The sequence below is a fragment of the Panulirus ornatus genome, chromosome 46 (assembly GCF_036320965.1).
Source record: "Panulirus ornatus isolate Po-2019 chromosome 46, ASM3632096v1, whole genome shotgun sequence".
Classification (NCBI taxonomy): domain Eukaryota; kingdom Metazoa; phylum Arthropoda; class Malacostraca; order Decapoda; family Palinuridae; genus Panulirus; species Panulirus ornatus.
The window spans coordinates 6,912,250-6,931,421 of record NC_092269.1 but is presented as its reverse complement, the minus strand read 5'-3'; the positions used below and the strand labels follow the sequence as shown (position 1 = coordinate 6,931,421).

At 42.0% G+C, this 19,172-nt stretch overlaps 1 long non-coding RNA gene across 1 annotated transcript; it reads right to left on the bottom strand.

Annotated features, from left to right (window-relative positions):
* Nucleotides 1-795: 795 nt before the first annotated feature.
* LOC139763097 (uncharacterized) lies at nucleotides 796-18,476 on the bottom strand. Its single transcript, XR_011716034.1, has 3 exons — nucleotides 18,215-18,476; nucleotides 7,344-7,478; nucleotides 796-6,941 (listed from the first exon to the last, which is right to left on the bottom strand). It is a non-coding gene; the product is annotated as an uncharacterized lncRNA (long non-coding RNA).
* Nucleotides 18,477-19,172: the final 696 nt, after the last annotated feature.

Below are 19,172 nucleotides of genomic sequence, written 5' to 3'. Positions count from 1 at the left end.
TATTGTTGCTAGGCAGCTGTTGATTGTTTCCAGAGGTTTGCAGCTTTTTGAGGTGGTGTATGGGATGCTGAGGACATCTTTTTCATGTCCAAATCTGGTGCCAGTTTGTGTTTTGAGGGCGTTTAGTTTGTGTTCTTAGTGTGGTTAGTGATTGTCATGTGTACTGCATTGAATGGTTATATTTATTTAGTAGGAGAAACTATTCAATCAAGGTAACTGAGGGTGTGAGCTGGATTCATGCTTGTTTGAGGTTAAGTATGATTAAAGTCTGTCAAATGCCACCAGCACTGTACTGTCCAGGAAGTGGGATGTTGTGTGGGTGTAAGTGGGATTTTCATTTGTAGCTCATTATCTTGTAGAGTTAGGGTACTAATAATAGAAATGATAGAGGGTGGTAGGTGGAAAGGGAGTTGGGTGGTATTATGTTGGCATATTTCCAGAAATTTAAGAATCTGTGTGGGCAGAAGTGGTTGAAGACATCTGCAAATGCTTGGCTTATAAATGGGCCATAATATTTTGTGGAAGTTCAGTTACATATAATATAAATAATAGTCATGGTTAGGCTGTACCTGCAAGAGGTTATGCCTCAAGTAAAAGCAACAAGACTCCACCTTTGGCAAGGCTGTATTATTGAGAGGAGTTTCAACAAATAACCTCACTACAGGTAAGCCCACATTTTGTGGCTACTGGGAATATTGCAACAGGGCTACTGGAGCCTACAAGTGGCATGCTGGCAGCAGAAAGCTAGAGCTTTTGAAATCCTGGTAAGGAATGTACAGGAATAAACAAATGATTTATAATGTAATATTTTTTATATAAAGCAGAAAGAACTGAGTTCATCCTTATCCTCAATTTTCTAAGCAAAATATTAGAAAAACTATATTGAGTCAAGACTTTTTTTCCTGAGTTAACCATTTTCTATGATCACTTTTTGATACTATTTATTTCTTTTAAGGTGGAAGGTCACAGTTGCTGGGAAAAGACATGAAAGGTAAGAGTTCCAAAGCTTTGAGGTGTACAGAAAAAAATGCATGAAAACACCACACCCTTTAGTTGCTCATGGCCACAAACTAATAATGTAATGCAGCAGCTTGCCAAGCATTGCATGGTCTAGCTAGTGGTGTGGAACAAATGGCAAATTTCTGGGAGCATAAAGCAAGCAGACCAAATTTTGAGAATTTATGAATTGGACTACTTTTGACTCAACTCTTGTCAAGTATGGCTACAGAGCAGGAACCAACCACATATGATAGTAGCACTCCATACAAGGATGAATCAATTTTACATAAATAGAACATCTGTTCAATAAAGAAGAAATCTGACATGTAAGTATGACACCCAGTTTTGTAACAACTATATTCATTGAGCCAAAAGGTGGAATTACAGAGCTGCAAGGATTTTTTGATGGAAAAAAAATGATCCTGGAGTCATTAGCAGTATTTAACTTTCATTTACCTCATTGGGATTTCCAGAATTTATCGAGAAAGCTGTGTTGAGATGCAGACTCAATATAGAGGAGTGTGTTGAACTTGGTTATTTGTGCAAAATCGTTTATGAAAATGTTTAGGAGGTAGTATATTTATACTTGTACTTAATCACCATCTCCCACATCAGCAAGGTATAGTACATAATTTTTTTTGGCCCTCTCTCTGTGCCTTCTTGATCAAATTCTTTGCAATATTTTCAGTTTGCTCTGGAGGTTGTGCAAGGTACTTCCAAAGGCTGTCTCAAGGTTTTGGTATTAGTTCATCAAATCATCTTCAGGAGCATATGAAGCAGGTGTAGCCAGGAAGTTGAATATAAAAATGTTTTTATATTCTAATTCAGGTACAAATTAGAATATAAAAACGTTTTTATATTCAACTACCTGGCTACACCTGCTTCATATGCTTCTGACGATGATTTGATGAACTAATACCAAAACCTTGAGACAGCCTTTGGAAGTATCTTGCACAACCTCCAGAGCAAACTGCAACTTAAGGCTGCATTACATACAGAAGCAAAAAAGACTGCTCTGGGGTGAATAGTTCCTTGATGAGACTGTGCTCCCAATGGTACAGCCTCACCAAAGGTGACTTTGCTCTCAGTGTAACCTTAAGCAGGTGGAGTCTAGTAACACAGATTAGTATTGATGAAGGGAGGAGATGGAGGGGTATTTTGAAAATTATTAAATGTTTAATATTAGAGAGGCAAATGTAAGTGTTTTGGTTGGGGTGGCACGTGAAGTGATGACATGGACAGTGTGATGGTGAAAAAAGAAGTGTTGGTGGAAAGTTGTATAAGATGAAACAGAGCAAGGTGGCTGGGGTGGATGGTAATGCAGTAGAATTTATTAATAAAGGGGTTGACTATGTTGTTGATTGGTTGGTAAGGATTTTCAGTGTATGCATAGATCATGGTGAAGTGCCTGAGGATTGGCAGAATGCATGTATAGTGCCACTGAATAAAGACATGGAAGATAAAGGCGAGTGTTCCAACTACAGGGTTGTAAGTTTGTTGAGTATACCTTGTAAGTTTTATGGGAAGGAATTGATTGAGAGGGTGAAGGCATGTACAAAGCATCAGAAAGGGGAGGAGCAGTGTGGTTTTCAAAAGTGGTAGAGGATGTGTAGATCAGGAGTTTGTTTTGAAGAATGTGTGAGAAATAGAAAAATAGATGGATTTGTTAGGTTCTGGAGAAGGCATTTGGTAGGATTGACAGAGATGCTTTGTAGAAGGTCTTAAGAATATATGGTGAGAGAGGAAAGATGCTAGAAGCAACAAGAAGTTTTTATCAAGGGTTTAAGGCTTTTCTACGAGTAGGAAGAGAGGAGAGTGGCTCCAAGTAAAGGACAGATGAAAGTAGGGGAGTGTGATGTCACATGACTTCAATTTTCTATGGATGGGATGGTGAGGACAGTAAGTGCAAGAGTCTTGGAGAGGCAAGTATGCAGTCTGTGGAGGATGAGAGGGCCTGGGAAGTGAATCAACTGTTGCATGCTGACGATACAATACCTAGTGACAGATTTGAGTGAGAAATTGCAAAAGTTGGTGAATGAGTCTGTAAGAAAGTGTGAAAAGAAAAAGCTGAATGTGAATAAAAGCAAGGCTATAAGATTTAGCAGGGATGAGGAACAGGTTAGTTGGGGTGCGGGTTTTGAAAGGAGAAAAACTGGAGGAACTTAAGTGTTTTAGATATCTGGGACTGTACGAGGTAAAGATGAAATGAAGCATTTTTGGAGAAATTTGAATGACTGTATACACGGTTTTGAGAACGAGAGAAACATGACATGAATGCAAAAGTGGGATGAGATGAAATTGGCAAGACAGTAAATGGAAAGTGCCTAGAGTAAATGAGAATGGAAGTTATCTTGTGGATGTCTGTGCTGAGAGGGGTTTATTCCTTGCAAACACTTTTTTTCAAAACAAGATGATCCACAGGTATACATGGACAAAGAATCATAGAAGACTGACTATGTGGAAGTGGATGAAAGACTGAGAAAAGTCGTCCTAGATGCTAGAGTTGTGAGAGGATTCCGTGTGTTGGAAATGAAATGTTTGAGACAGTATGTGGTGTGAGGGGGTTCGATCGAGTATGTAATGAAAGGGTAAGAGAGATGTTGGAAATAAAATGGGTATGGTTGAGAGAGCAGAAGAGGGTGTGTTGTGGTTTGGACATATGGAGAGAATGAGTTGAGGAAAATTTACAAAGAGGACATATATGCCATATGGTAAACATGTTTACCAAATGGCGTCCTAGCTTCGTCTCTTCGATGTATATCAACTGACTGTTATATTTCTCTCTTGTGTCTCCCCTGATGATGTGATTATTACACGAAAGTGCACTTGGGAACTTTTCGTGTTTCATTTTTCCTGTGGACTCATAGGAATATCTTGATCACGCGCAAAATTGTGATCCTTTCCAACGTGTATATATGTATATGTCTGTGTGTGTATATATATGTATATGTTGAGATGTAGAGGTATGTATATTTGCATGTGTGGACGTGTATGTATATACATGTGTATGTGGGTGGGTTGGGCCATTCTTTCGTCTGTTTCCTTAAGCTACCTCACTAATGTGGGAGACAGTGACAAAGCAAAATAAATAAATAAATAAATGTTAGTGGATGTCTTTGTCTGTTTCCTGGTGCCACCTCATTGCTGTGGGAAACAATGATCAAGTATGAAAATAAAAAAGTCTATCAAGAGAATGTATGCAAGAATGATGATTGATAGAGTGATGGAAGTGACTGAATGCAGAATAAGGAAGGAGCAAGAGGGTTTCAAGAAGGGTGGGGGATGAGTAGGTCAGAGTTCCGAGGTAAAGATGACTGAGGAAAAGTATTTAGCAAAAGGTAATAAGTTGTATGCAGCTTTTATGGATTTGGAGGTGTATAACAGTTATGGGATGTATTAAGGATATATGGGTTGGGAGACAACTGTTACAAGGTGTGTAAGCCTTCTATAGAGGAGAAAATACATGTGTAAGAGTGGATGGAAAGATGAGCAAAAGTTTCAGTATACATGTGGGTGTGAGGCAGGGCTGTTACGATTAGAAAGATGAAAGCAAAACTAGGGAAAAAGGGGTGCAGAGATGGAGTGTTGGAAGTGAGATATGGTGGCAAGTGGCAAAACTGTTTGCAGATGATACTGTGTTGTTTGCTGAGAGTGAAGAGGAGTTGCAGAAGGTTGTAAGTGTTCTTTATGATGTGTGTAAACATAGGCAATTGAAGGTAAATGCAGTTTAAAGTACTGAAGTCTGAAAAGGAAGAGAGTAAAAGAAAAGATTTTGTAAAACCATACAGAAAGAAGACAGTGTACTAAACTGTGCTTTGGACATGGGGGGGAGCAAGACTGGAAAAGGTGAAAAAATTTAAGTTTTTGGGAGCTGTGTAAGACACGTTTGGTGATATAAAAGGAAAGTGAAGGGAGGGAGATCAGTACTGGGTAGAAAGGACATTTGATCCCTTAATTGAATAATGAAGGGAAGAGGTGTAAGTATGGAATTGAAGAGAGAGTCAAAGGACAGCATAGTCCTCCCAACCCTGACCTATGCAACAGAAACATGGCCATGGAATTAGTCACAAAAGTCAAGAATCCAGGCTGTGGAAATGAGCTATTTGATAGGAGCATGTGGTATGAGAACATGGAATGCAGAAAGGAATGAAGGGATGTATGAGAAAGGTGGTATGGCAGGGAATGCAAAGGGAGTGAATTGTAGAGTGGGTGAAATGTAATACTCTGAGGTAGTTTGTGCATGTGGAAAGAATGCAAGACTGGGAGTTTACAAGGAGAGTGTATGAAAGTACAATTAAAGGGGTTAGTGTGAGCAGAAGACCAACTGTGACATGGGCAAATACAGTGGAAGAATACTGGAGGGAGAGAAACATGGAAGAATGCCTCAAATGGTTTATGTCAGAGAGGACGTAAGGACAGGGATAAGTGGAGACCTTTTTGCCATGGCCGTCCCTTTAATGGGAGTTCCCAAAGAGAACGGGCATCAAAGATATAGATAGACAGATATGGCAGCAAACAGAACAATGGAAGCAGAAGTGAGTAACAGGGTGATGGAGGGGGTGAAGGTTCTGGGAGTGCTGAAGAATATGTGAAAAGAAAGAACATACTCTTGTGGTTAAAATGGGTATGTTTAAAGGAAGAGTAGTCCCAGCAATATTGTATGGATGTAAGGCATGGGCTAGAGAGAGAGCTGTGCAGAGGAGGGTGGATGTGTTGGAAATGAAATGTCTGAGGACAACATGTGGTGTGAGGTGGTTTGATCAAGTAAGTAATGAAAAGGTAAGAGAGATGTGTGGTAATAAAATGAGTGTTGTTGAGAAAGCAACAGAGGGTAAGATGAAAAGGTTTATATATATGGATAGAATGGGTGAGATAAGGTTGAAAAGGAGGATATACATGTCAGAAATGGAGGGAACAAGGAGAATGGAGAGACCAAATTAGAGATGGAAGGATGAAGTGAAAAGAATTTTGAGTGATTGAGGCCTGAACATGCAAGAAGGTTAAAGGTGTGCATGGGACAGAGTGAATTGGCAATGATGTGGTAACTGGGCCAATGTGGTCAACAGACTGAACTAGGCATGAGAAGTGATTTGAGTAAACTATGGAAAGGTCTGGGGCTTGGTTGTGCATAAGATTTGTTTTCAGTGCATTACACATGAAAACTACAGAATGGCTGTGAGCATATGTGGCCTTTCTTCATTTGTTCCTTATGCTACCTCAGTAATGTGGGAAACAGTGATCAAGTATGAAAAAAAATATAAATAGATATAATAATCCCCAAAACAATTTATCTGAGAGTCTTTGTGTTACCCAGGATGTTTCGAAAGGTCCTGTAGCCCATGTCTGCACTATTACCAGGAGAGGGGAAATGTAGACTTTAAAGTAAGAAGTTCTTTGACAAGACTGTACTCTTATTACAGGTATAACCTTGCCAAAGGAGACTTTTCACATTCAGTGTAACCTAAAGCAGGCAAAGTCTGATAACAACCATACGTATGTATGTAAAAGAAGTAGGATGCATAATATATGAGAGGATTGTAACACTCCTACCAGTAATATCAGTATAAAGAATTCATAAATGGTAATAAATGGACAAAGCCACTGTATTGTTTGAACATTTGATATCCCTCAAGTGGATGTTGACAAGATCAATCTATCCACGAGGATGCAACCATGAATGAGGAATGTCCACCATTCACAGAACTATATTTCTGAAAAGTTATGTATGCATGTTTCATTTCAGAGGGTACATGTTCTTGAATCTCTCTGATCATCGGAGTCCCTCACTTGAACCAACTGCATATGGACTTCTCCCCCCTACAGAGGCCTCTTCACAAATCACCAAAGATTCCATGGGAAACATCTTCCTTCTTGCAGTCACACAGAACCATAAGGCTGATACTCTTCTCCATTTGCAAAACAATCTACCCGTTTCCTATTCTCTGAAAATAAATTCCCTTCATTACTTACATATAAATTTAAATGTGCTACAGCAAAAATTCATGTTTCACATTCGAAATACTACTGTACTCATATAGCTATTACATCATATAGCTATTACAATGTTGATCTTACCAAGCCATTCCCATATGGGCAATGTATTATGTGTACTGTAACAAATAAGAATTTTTTGTCCTCATATTTCAAATTCTAAGGCTTTCCCAAGGGTTATATCATGGAGAGGCTCTCCTGTAAGGTTTGAACATTGTACATGACCAGTAAATTACAAGCCTAAATATCCTGTCTCAAAATGTCAATATTCTCCACAATGCTGCATTGACAAAGGTGACAGCTACAGCAACCTTCTGAATTCAAGACTACATAACATTTATGAAAATATATACCTTCACTGATTAAAGACTCAAGAGAGGAGTCTCTGAAGCTTCCCTTCATGGCAATACTTTCTGAAGTTATTCATATATCTTCTGAGATCCATTCTTATTTATATCTCTTCTGAGATCCATACCAAGAGCAATCACCTGTAAAAAGAAAACTGAATATTAAAATAGGTACATAGCAAACAACAATGTACATATTATGTTCTTTGGATAATATTTCTTTCAGCTTTTGAAAATCATTAGGCACCAGATGGAATAATCTACAGTGCATTCAATGAACAAAAATTACTTACCACTGCTTTAGTTAGACATTTGATGGCAACCATTACTCATAACGTTTAAATAAAATTTTGAATACATTGGTTTGCATTGGATACGAAAGAAATCTAATAGCTACATTAGGAACAATAGTGCTCTTTTTAAGGGCAGAATGGTGCACTTTCCATGGGGAGGATGACACTCCTTCACGGGAGAGAATGGTGCTACTACCAGGTGCATAATGGTGCTGTTTCTATGGGCATTATGATGCTGTTTCCAGGAACATTATGGTGTTGCTTCCAGGGGCAAGATGCTGCTGCTGCCAAGGTCAAGATGGCATTGCTTATAGGGGCAGGCCTATGCTGCTTCCAAGGGTAAAATGGTTATGCTTTCAAGGGCAGGGTAACGGTCCTTCATAGGGAAGCTGGCATTCCTTCCAGTAGCAGGATGGAGTTGCTTCCAGGGATAAAATAATCCTGCTTCCAAGGGCAGGATGGTGCCAATTCCAGGGGCATGATGCTGCTACTTTCCGGGGCAGGATGGTGCTCTTTCCAGGGGAAGGGTGCCACTACTTTCAGAGGGAGGACAGTGTTGAGTAGTGCTGCTTTCAGGGAGAGGATATTGTTGCGTCCAGGGGCACAAAGGTGCTCCTTTCAGGGTCAGAATTGCACTCCTTTCAGGGACTGGCTGGCACTGTTTCCAGGAGGAAAATGGTGCTGCTTCTATGGGAGGGATGGTCCTGCTTCCAAGGGCAGGATGGCATTCCTTTAAGGGAGAGGATGTTGCTGCTTCCAGATGCATAATGGTTCCATTTACAGGGGTACGATGCTGCTGCTTCCAAAGCACAATTGTGCTCTTTCCAGGGACATTGTCCAGCTACTTTCTGGGCAGGATGGTGCTCTTTCAAGGGAAAGAATGGCACTGCTTCTCAAGGGATGATGGTGTTGCTTCCATTGGCATAATGGTCCTGCTTGCAGGGGCATAATGGCAAGGCTTCCAGGGAGAAGGCTGATGTTGCTTTCAAGGGCAAGATGATGCTACTCCCAAGGGTAAGATATAATTCCTTCCAGGGGTAGCTTCTAGATGCATAAACATGCTGCTCCTAGGGGTATAATGGTGTTTCTTGGGGCATAACAATGTTCCTTCTAGGGGCAGGTTGGTGCTGCTTCCAAGGTCATGATGACATTGCTACTAGAGGCAGGATTATGCACTTCCAAGGGTAGAATGGAGTCGCTTCCGAGGGTATAATGCTGCTGCTTCCAGGGACAGGATGGTGGTCCTTTCAGGGGCAAATTAGTGCTCTTTCCAGGAACAAGATGATGCTACCAAGGTCAAGATGGTAATGTTTCCAAGGACAGGATGGAGCTTCTTCCAGGGGCATGATGGTCCTCCTTCCAAAGGCAGGATGGTGCCAATTCCAGGGGCATGTTGCCATTGCTTTCAGGGACAGGACAGCACTACTTTCAGGCAGAGGATGGTGCTGCTTCCAGGAGCATAATGTTGCTCCTTCCAAGGACATGATGGTGTTGCTTCCAAAGGATAAGAAGATGCTGCTCCTTCCAGGAACAGGATGATGATGCTTTTAGGGTCAAAATGACAGTGCTTCCATGGGCAAGTGGAACAGCTTCTAAGAGTATGATAGCATTGTTTCTATGGGCAGGGTTGTGCTGCTTCCAGGGGTAGGATGATGCTCCAAATGTCAAGATGGTGCTGCTTCAAGGGGCACCATGGGGGTTTCCAGAGGCATGATACTACTGCTTCAAAGGGCAGGATAGTGCTCCTTCTAGGGGCATGATCCTCCTCCTTCCAAGGGCAGAATGGCGCTTCTTCCAGGGATAAGATGATAATGCTCCCAAGGTCAAGATGGCAATGTGTCCAGGGACAGGATGGGGATGCTTCACTGGGCACAATGGTGCTGCTTTCAGAATCACAATCCTCTCCCTAGAAGGAACGGCACTATCCTGCCCTTGGAAACAAGACACCCCCCCCGCGCCGGGAAGCAGCGCCATCATGACTTTGGAAGCATAATTATTTTGCCATTGGAAGGAGTGCCATACTGCCCATGGAATAAGTGGCATCATGCTCCAGGAAGCCGCACCATTCTCTCCTTGGCAGCAGCATAATCCTGTCCCTGGAAGTAGAACCATTTTACTCCTAGAAGCAACACCATCATGAACCTTGGGAGCAGCAGCATCCTGCCCCTGGAAGCAATGCAAGCCTGCCTCTAAAAGCAATGCCATCATGATCCTTGGGAGCAGCAGCATCTTGCTCCTGAATGCAACACCATCCTGTCCCTGGAAGTAGCAAAATTCTGTTCTCCACGGAATTACCTTCCTGCCCATGGAATCAGCACTATATTGCCCCTAGAAGTGGCACCACTATGTCTATAGAAGTAGCACCATCCTAACCCCAGTAGGAGCGACATTCTGCCAAGGAGCGCCATTCCAACCCATGGAAGAATCGCTATCATACTCTTCTGGAAGCGCCACCATCCTGACCGCAGGAATAATCATCATATTACTACTGGAAGTAAAATTATTTTGTCCCTGGAAGTGGCAACATTCTGTCCCTCCAGGAATTACTATCCTGCCCACAGTACAATCCTGTCCCTGGAAGCAGCACCATCTTGGTCCTAGATGCGGCACCATCCTGCCCCTGGAAGGAGCGCCATCCTGCCCAAGGAAGGAGTGCCATCCTGCTCATGGAAGGAGTACCATCCTGCCACTGGAAGCAGGACTATCCCTCTGGAAGTGACACCATCCTGCCAATGGAAGCAGCATCATTTTGTCCCTAGCTTCTGCACCATTATGACCTTTGAAGTAGTACCATCTTACCCCTAGATGGAGCGCCATTATGCCCGTGTAAGGAGCGCTATTCCGACCCTGGAAGCGACACCATCCTACCAATGGAATAAGCACAATTTTACCCTTAGAAGCAGCACCAACCTGCCAATGGAAGCAGCACGATTTTGCCCTTAGAAGCAGCACCATTTTGCCAACTGAAGCAAAGCATTTACGCCTTTGGAAGCAACACCATCCTGCCAGTGGAAGTAGCATGATTTTGCCCTTAGAAGCAGCATCATCTTGCCAATGGAACCTATACAATTTTGCCCTTAAAGGCAGCACCATCTCGCCAATGGAAGCAGCATTACCCCACTCCTAATACGAGTGTCATCCTGCCCTTGAAAGGAGCACCAACCTGCCCATGATAGGAATGCCATTCTGCTCCTGGAAGCAGCTGCATCCTGCCCCAAGAAGCAGCACCATCTTGACCTCGGGAGCATCATCTTATTGCCCCTGAAAGAAAAACATTCTCCCCAGAAGTGGCAACATTCTGTACCTCCAGGAATTACTATCCTACCCATGGAAGCATTATGTCCCTAGAAGCAGCACTATCCATCCCTGGAAAAAACACCACTCTGCCCTGCAAGCAGCACCATCCCACCCTTTGAAGCAGCACACCTTTACCCCCTAGAAGCAACATAATCAACCCTGGGATAGCATAATCTTGCCCCTGGAAGCAAGACTATCTTATCTCCGGGAAGTGGCAAAATTCTGTCCCCCCCCAGAATTACCATCCTACCCAAGGAGGCTGGAAGTGGCAAAATTCTGTCCCCCCCCCCGGAATTACCATCCTACCCAAGGAGGCAGTACCATCCTGTCCCTGGAAGTAGCATCATTATGCACCTGGAAGCATTATCACTGTGCCACAGGAAGCAGCACCAACCTGTCTCTGGAAGCACCAACATCCTCTCCTTGGAAGGAGCTCAATTCTACCCCTGGAAGGAGCGCCATTCTGCCCCTGGAAGGAGCGCGATCCTGCTCCTGGAAGCAGGACTATTCCTCTTGAAGGGACACAATCCTGCCAATAGAAACAACACCATTTTGCACCTGGAAGTAGCATCTTCCTACCCCTAGTAGAAGAGCCATCCTGCCCCAGGAAGGACTACCATTCTGCTCCTGGAAGCAGGACTACCCACCTGGAATGCAGCACTATTTTGCCCTTAGAAGTGACAACATTATGCCCCTGAAAGGAGTGCCATTCCCCCTAAGAAAGGAGCACTATCATGCCCCTGGAAGCGACATCATCCTGCTAATGAAAGCAGCACCATTTTCCCCCTGGAAGTAGCACCATCCTACCGCTAGTAGGAGCGCCATCCTACCCATGGAACGAGCGCCAGTCTGCTCATGGAAGCAACACCATCCTGTCAATGGAAGCAGCACCATTATATCCCCGGAAGCAGCATCATCCTACTCCTAGCATGAACGCCATCCTGCCCGGGGAAGGAGCGCCATCCTGCCCGAGAGGAGTGCCATTCTGCTCCTGGTAGCAGCCCCCAACCTGCTCCTGGAAGCAGCACCATCTTAGCCCTGGAAGCAACACAATCCTATCCCTGGGAAGAACAAAATCTTGATCTTGGTATCAGCATCATACTGCCCCTGGAAGCAACATCAACCTGTCCCTGGAAGTGACTAAATTCTGTCCCCTAAGAAATTATCATCCCGCCGCAAAAACAGTACCATCCTGTCCCTCGAAGCAGGACCATTGTACCCCACGAAGTAACACTATCTTGCCCATGGAGGGAGTCATCTTGCCCCTCGAAGTAGGACCATCGTACCACTGGAAGCAGCACAATCCTGCCTTTGAAAGAGTGCCATCTTGCCTCTACATGGAGTGCCATTCTGCCCCTGGAAGCATAACCATCCTTTTCCTGGAAGCAGCGGCACCATGCACCAGGAAGGAGCCCCATTCTGCCCCTGGAAGGGAAAACATCCCCCCCTCCCTTTGGAAACAGCACCATCCTATCCTGGAAGGAGCGCCTTTCTGCCCCTGGAAGCGGCACTAACCTGCCCCTGGAAGCTGCACTAACCTGTCCCTGGAAGCAGCACAAGCCTACCCTTGGGATTAGCTTCATATTGCCCCTGGCAGCAACACCAACCTGTCCCTGGAAGTGACAAAATTCTGTCCCTAAGAAATTACCATCCCGCCACGAAAACAGTACCATCCTGTCCAAGGAAGTAGCACCATCCTACCCCTGGAAGGAGCTTCATCCTGCCCATGGAAAGAATCATTCTGCCCCTGGAAGAAACATTATCCTACTCCTAGTAGGAGCACAATCCTGCCTTGGGAAGGGGAACCTTCCTGCCCCTGAAAGTGGTGCCATTCTATCCCTGAAAGCAGCACCATCCTATCCCTGGAAGGAGCACCTTCCTGTCCCTGCAAGAAGTACCATCCTGCCCTTGGAAGCAGCACCAACCCCCTGTAAGCAGCACTACCCCCCCCCCCCCCCCAAGCAACACCACCCTATTCCTAAAAACTACGCTATCATGATCCTTGAGAGCAGTAACATCTTGTCCATGGAAACAAAAGCATCCATTCCCTGGAAGTGGCAAAACTCTGTCCCAAGGAATTATCTTCCTACCCATGATATCAGTCCTATTCTGAATCTGGAAGCCACAATATCAGTACTATTCTGAATCTGGAAGCAGCACCATCCTACCCCTAGTAAGAGCGCAATCCTGTCTTTGGAAAGATCGCCATCCTGCCTCTGAAAGGAATGCCATTTTGCCCCTGGAAGCATCACCACCATTTCCCTGAAGCAGCACCCTTGGAAGCAATACCATCCTATCCCTGAAAGCAGCACCATCCTATCCCAGGAAGGAGCTCCTTCCTGTCCCTGAAAGGAGATCCTTCCTGCCCCTGGAAGCAGCACAATCCTGCCTATAGAAGCAGCACTAACTTGCCCCTGGAAGCAGCACCACCATACTCCTGGAAAGAGTCCCTTTCTACCCCTGGAAGCGGAACAACCTGTCCCTGAAAGCAGCACCATCCTACCTCTGGAAGTACCGCCTTCCTCCCTTTAGAAGGAGCATCTTCCTGCCCCTTGGAAAGAGTACCATCCTACCCTTGAAAGCAGCACTATCCCCCTCCCCTGGAAGCAACAGCATCCTACTCCTGGAAGCAGCAACATCCTACCTCTGGAAGCAGTACAATCCTGCCCCTTGAAGTAGCACAACCCGCCCCTGGAAGCAGCACCATCCTACCCCTGAAAGCAGCACAATCCTAGCCCTAGAAGCAGCACCATCCTACCCCTGGAAGTGGCAAAATCCTGTTCCCCCAGAAAATTACCATCCTACCCATGGAATCAGTACCATCCTGGACCTGGAAACAGCACCATCTTACCCCTTAGGAGTGCCATCCTGCCTCTAAATGGAGTGCCATTCTGTCCCTGAAAGCACCAGCATCCTTTCCCTAGAAGCAACAGCACCATGCCCCTGGAAGCAGCATCATCCTCTCCCTGGGAGCAGCCCCATCTCGACCTTGGGAACATAATCATATTGCCCCTGAAAGTAAAACTATTCTGTCCCTCCAGGAATTACTATCCTGCCCACGGAAGCAGTACAATCCTGTCCCTGAAAGCAGCAACACCCCATCCTGGAAAGAGCGCCTTACTGCCCCTGAAAGCAGCACTAACCTGCCCCTAGAAGCAGCACCAGCCTATCCCTGGAAGCATAATGCGGCCCCTGGAAGCAGCACGATCTCCCCTGGAAGCAATACCACCTTGCCCTGAAAGCAACACCATCCCATCCCTGGAAGCAACACAACTTTGCCCTTAGAAGCAATGTAATCGACCTTGGGAACAGCATCATTGTGCTCTTGGAAGCAACACCATGCATTCCTTGGAAGTGACAAAATTCTGTCCCCAAAGGAATTACCACCCTGCATAAAGAGGCAGAACCATCCCAAGTGCAACCATGAACAACCAAAGTCCTGTTGAAGTTCTCAATGGACTAGCCCCAAAAGGAATCAAAAGATTCTTCCTCGATAGACACTCCCTAGTGCACCAACAACAAATAATTTACAGGAGGCATGGGTACTCTTTGTCTCCACCTGCCGTTGACAAATGGTCCTATTGTCTTCCTAGATCACAGAATTACATACGTATAGGGCATCCTCAGAACTGCTGAAAAAAATAATGATGCAAGTTGACCCAGCATACGAGAAAAAGCAGCAGTCTGCTGACGGAAAGGTGAAGACACTGGTAGATGATAATCCATTTTGGCAAGAAACTAGCAACAACACATGGATAACTGAAGCATACTGATCACAGTTCCAGTACAGGCAAATGCTTTTACTCAAGACAATCCATAAACACCTCTAAACCTAAAGTCAGCACAAAAACTCAGAATATTCTCTGAAACACAAATTTGGATCACCTTTGAGTGACAATCTCATGTCTTATGAGCTTTCTGTTATGGTATATAAACAATGATTCATCATTTCTTCATTTAATTAAAGAGTTGAGGATTTTGTGATACTGTATGTTTTGAATATTCATTCCAAAATTCAAAAACATCCATGTCCCATGGAACCCAAACCTTACAAGACACTCTGTACATAACTAAGCAGTTAAGAGTAAGGTCTACAAACACCTGTGGGGTTCTGAATAATTATTACATCCATTAACTTTACTTTTTTTTCCTTCACCTCAGATGGCCTGAGATTGGGAAATGTTTTGCCTATTTCCATGTCAGTATCATCAAAATCAAAGTTATGTAAGATTGAAATTTTCTATCTAACCCTAGTCTTACCTTGTGCTTCCAAGCCCTTCTCACTTTTGCAGTTACAATTAATAAATAATAAATACCTGACATTTACCATGTTTATTTTCCTTCCAATGTTATAGTACTACTACTAATCATAATTAAAATTATAAATAAAAGTTAATGAGCAACTGATTTTGTTAAAAGTGAGACTAATAATCATAATTAGAATTACATATAAAAGTTAATGAGCAATTCATTTTATGTTAAAAATGAGACTACTAATCATAATAAAAATGATCAAAAAAATTTAATGAGCAATTCATTTCATGTTAAAAATGAGAAGTTCATATCAGGAGGATAAGTGCTATATCCAGTCACTGCTACTCCCTTCTCCAATCCTTCAATCTTAAATCAACCCCACAATGTGGTGACAATATCCGAGATCTTGAAAACTTTGGGGTTGAATACTATATAACTATTAGTGAAAATAATACAAACTAAGTGAACCTAGACTAGAGCAGTCTTTGCTAAAATAACAAACTAACTATCTTTAAAACGGACAGAAGGGTGTAACAGATGTCCCATTCACATAATTGTCACCACTGTGAAACAATCAAATGTCAAGCTAGGAATTCCTAGTCAACATATTCTGATGGGAGATAAAATAACAGTACAAAAACCTTATGGTGCTGGTCCACATTCTAGTAAACTGTTCAAAAAAAAAAAAAACCCACTGTGCTTGAAACAAGTTCACAAAAACTAATAAAAAAATCTTAATATCAAAATATCACATAAAACTAACATATCAATACTTACAAAATTAATAACTACATAATATATCCATAAACAACTGGCAAAGAATGCTATCTTGAACTTATATCCACTGTCGAACAATGTTAGATGAAAAACTGGAGAAACAGCCTCTTCATACATCTAGTGCGAGACTCATGTCTTCTATTTTGCTAAAAATCTAACTTTGACATTTTCTACCAAGACAAATATTACTCTTGCTCAACACTTATAATGACTATGAATAAATATTCTTAACTAGGGTAAGTTCTGATATAATAATAATCCCAACCCAACCAAGGCACTAAGACAGCACAAATTCAGAAAAGAAAAAAGTGAATTAATCAACTCTTCATATAGAAGGGATGTTGCAATAATTGAACTGGGCAAACTTGATGGCAGGAAATCACTTAAACGTAAAAAAAAGTGACTATGTTAAGTCCAGTACAAGTTGTTTGAGATATGTTTATTGTTTCTTTAACTGGAAAAATCATATATTAACTGAACCTCACCAATCTTACCTAACCTAATATAACTTAAGAATTCCCAGTAGTGATCTTCAAAGGCAACAGATATCAATTAATAAAACATATATATATATATATATATAGCCATTTGTCTGCAACTGCGTTCAATGTGCAAAGTAACCCTTGTTTCTTTACGGACAATTATTCAACTAACTGGGTCCAAAGAAAATAATACGAGAAACAATTGGTAGAATTAGCAGTCATATGAATAATAAAGAACAAACCAATTCACATCTAAACCTACAAAGTGCACAGTAAAAAGCCACTGTAAGAACAAGACATGGAAACAGCTCTCCATATATGACTCGCAGTTAAGGTAGCTGAACTAATTTTATTTTTCTTTAGAAGTAAATGCCTCTTTTGGCTAGTTGGTTGGGATTTAGGCCTGTCAACTACCAGGGACTATAAGAAGGCTGTCAGTATCAAGCTACACCCACATAACGATTCATACTCAGACCTTAGTTTGAATCTTAGGAATGGCAGTTAGACAACAGCCAACCCAGCTCTTTGTCCTATACTTGGGGCAGGTCGATAAATGTGTGTGTGTGTGTGAGTGTGTGTGTGTGTGGTGTGTGTGTGTGTGTGTGTGTGTGTGTGTGTGTGTGTGTGTGTACATAAAGTACATGTATACTGGGTTAAGAGACTTGGCAACACAAATTACTATTTGTAACACACTGTTCACTATGTGACAGGCATGAAAACAAGTTATTATGAAATTTTTACTACTTTAAACATTAAGATAATTATAGATGATATGGGAAGCTCAGGTTTTCATGATGTCTGCTTTCTACGTTTCCCCTTCCTGTATGTCAATAAAAACAACATTTTCCCAGAAATTCACGATCATCTCCATATTCATATGATAAACCACAGTAATTTTTAACCATCATTGTGCTTAGGCATTTTTCTGAATCACTTCTAGTGAATGACAGGCATCCATCACTATGGATTTCTTCCACTTACAGAATTATCTCTTAGATGCCCTTAAAGTAAAACATTTCCATTAGAACTACTCTTTCTCACTTATGTACCAAGTTCAATACTTACAATAGGTAATGATACTTTTCCAGCTTGTCGGAAATACATCCTTTGACACACCTTTGCTAAAATTAGTTGGTGTCAATGGAGGATATACTATAAAGACTAGTTGGCAAATTAGCCATTTAACTCACTGTTCCCAAATTCATGAATGGTTGAAATGCTTTTTTACCTATTAATTAGCCAGCCCAGGCATCATTATATTCTGCTAACGATCCCAAATGAACATAAGCAACTTAAGACCAATTTTACGCAAAATAGCCCATACTGGCCACCTTCCTGTCCTTTGGCATAAGGTTCAAGTCTATGCAGTTTAATGGGTAATCCTCCCTTAAGGTGACAATACGTCTCTCGGGGGTCATGACCACACGAGAAATCGAACCCTATTGGTAGGGTCATATATATGGCGGCTTAATGGATGATGCACAAGAGGATTGGGTTGTTAATACCATAAAAATAATACCACCATTTATCGAGCATGATACATTACATCCAACTGAACTTGGTAACTGTGATGACTGAGAGCAAAAGTACAATGGTGACGTCTTGCCCACTGACAATAGTCTTAATTCTTATTACCGTTTCGAAATTCCTTTGAACTTAAGGCCCACTAATGCACAGTAGTCACTGCCAAAGGCTATTTTGCCAACTAGTTGACATAATAACAACTTCATGCACAAAATAATTCATAAGTACGCGCGTCCTTCTGGTAACTTACCCATAGTTCAATGCGCTGACCACTGCCAGAGAGATGGCCGTTCAAACCCGTCTAGACACACCAACGTATTTAACCTCCAATTGGCACCACTAGTCAATGCCATAGTCCATATGTTCTTCTGCACATTCTACAATAATATCGGCACAATATGGCACTCAATGCGTACTGGTTGATATCTAAAATACCTTCAAAATTGTCAATTCTTTAAGAGCCATGACGAGTGGTCTTTGTTTACAACACCGTGATAAACAAAACACTGCCACCTGGCGGCCAACTTCGAACTACATTTTGTCAACATTCATGCACGTGATGAACTTATACGAAAAACAAATATTGATATAATAAATCTATAATATAGAGTGTTCTATATACTTTTGTAATAAATTTATAATACAGAGTATTATATATATATATGGTTATTATTATAAGCTTATAATACAGGGTGTTCTATATACTGCTGTTATAAGCTTATAGTACTGGGCGTTTAGAGACCTTATACGAAAAACAAATATTGATATAATAAATCTATAATATAGAGTATTCTATACATTTTTATAATTAATTTATAATAGAGTATTATATATATGGTTATTATCATAAGCTTATAATACAGGGTGTTTTATATACTGCTGTTATAAGCTTATAGTACTGGGCGTTTAGAAGACCGCCAGAATTTGTAATTAAATGCAATTAACTGTGTTCACTTAAAAGGTCAATCATTTCAAAGTTTGTTATGTGCTACAACTCATGTACCAAAGCAATTAGCAACGAATCACCATACATTTTCTTCCTGAGAAGTTTGAGAACACCATTCTGTATATATTCCCCCCATATATGATCTTGAATATATAGACAGATTATGAATGAGGAAACACTGAAAATATCTAACATCCAACTGTTTAATGTGACCTCATCTTTCTGACATGTCACGTCTTACGCTTGAGGTCATTTGAAGTAT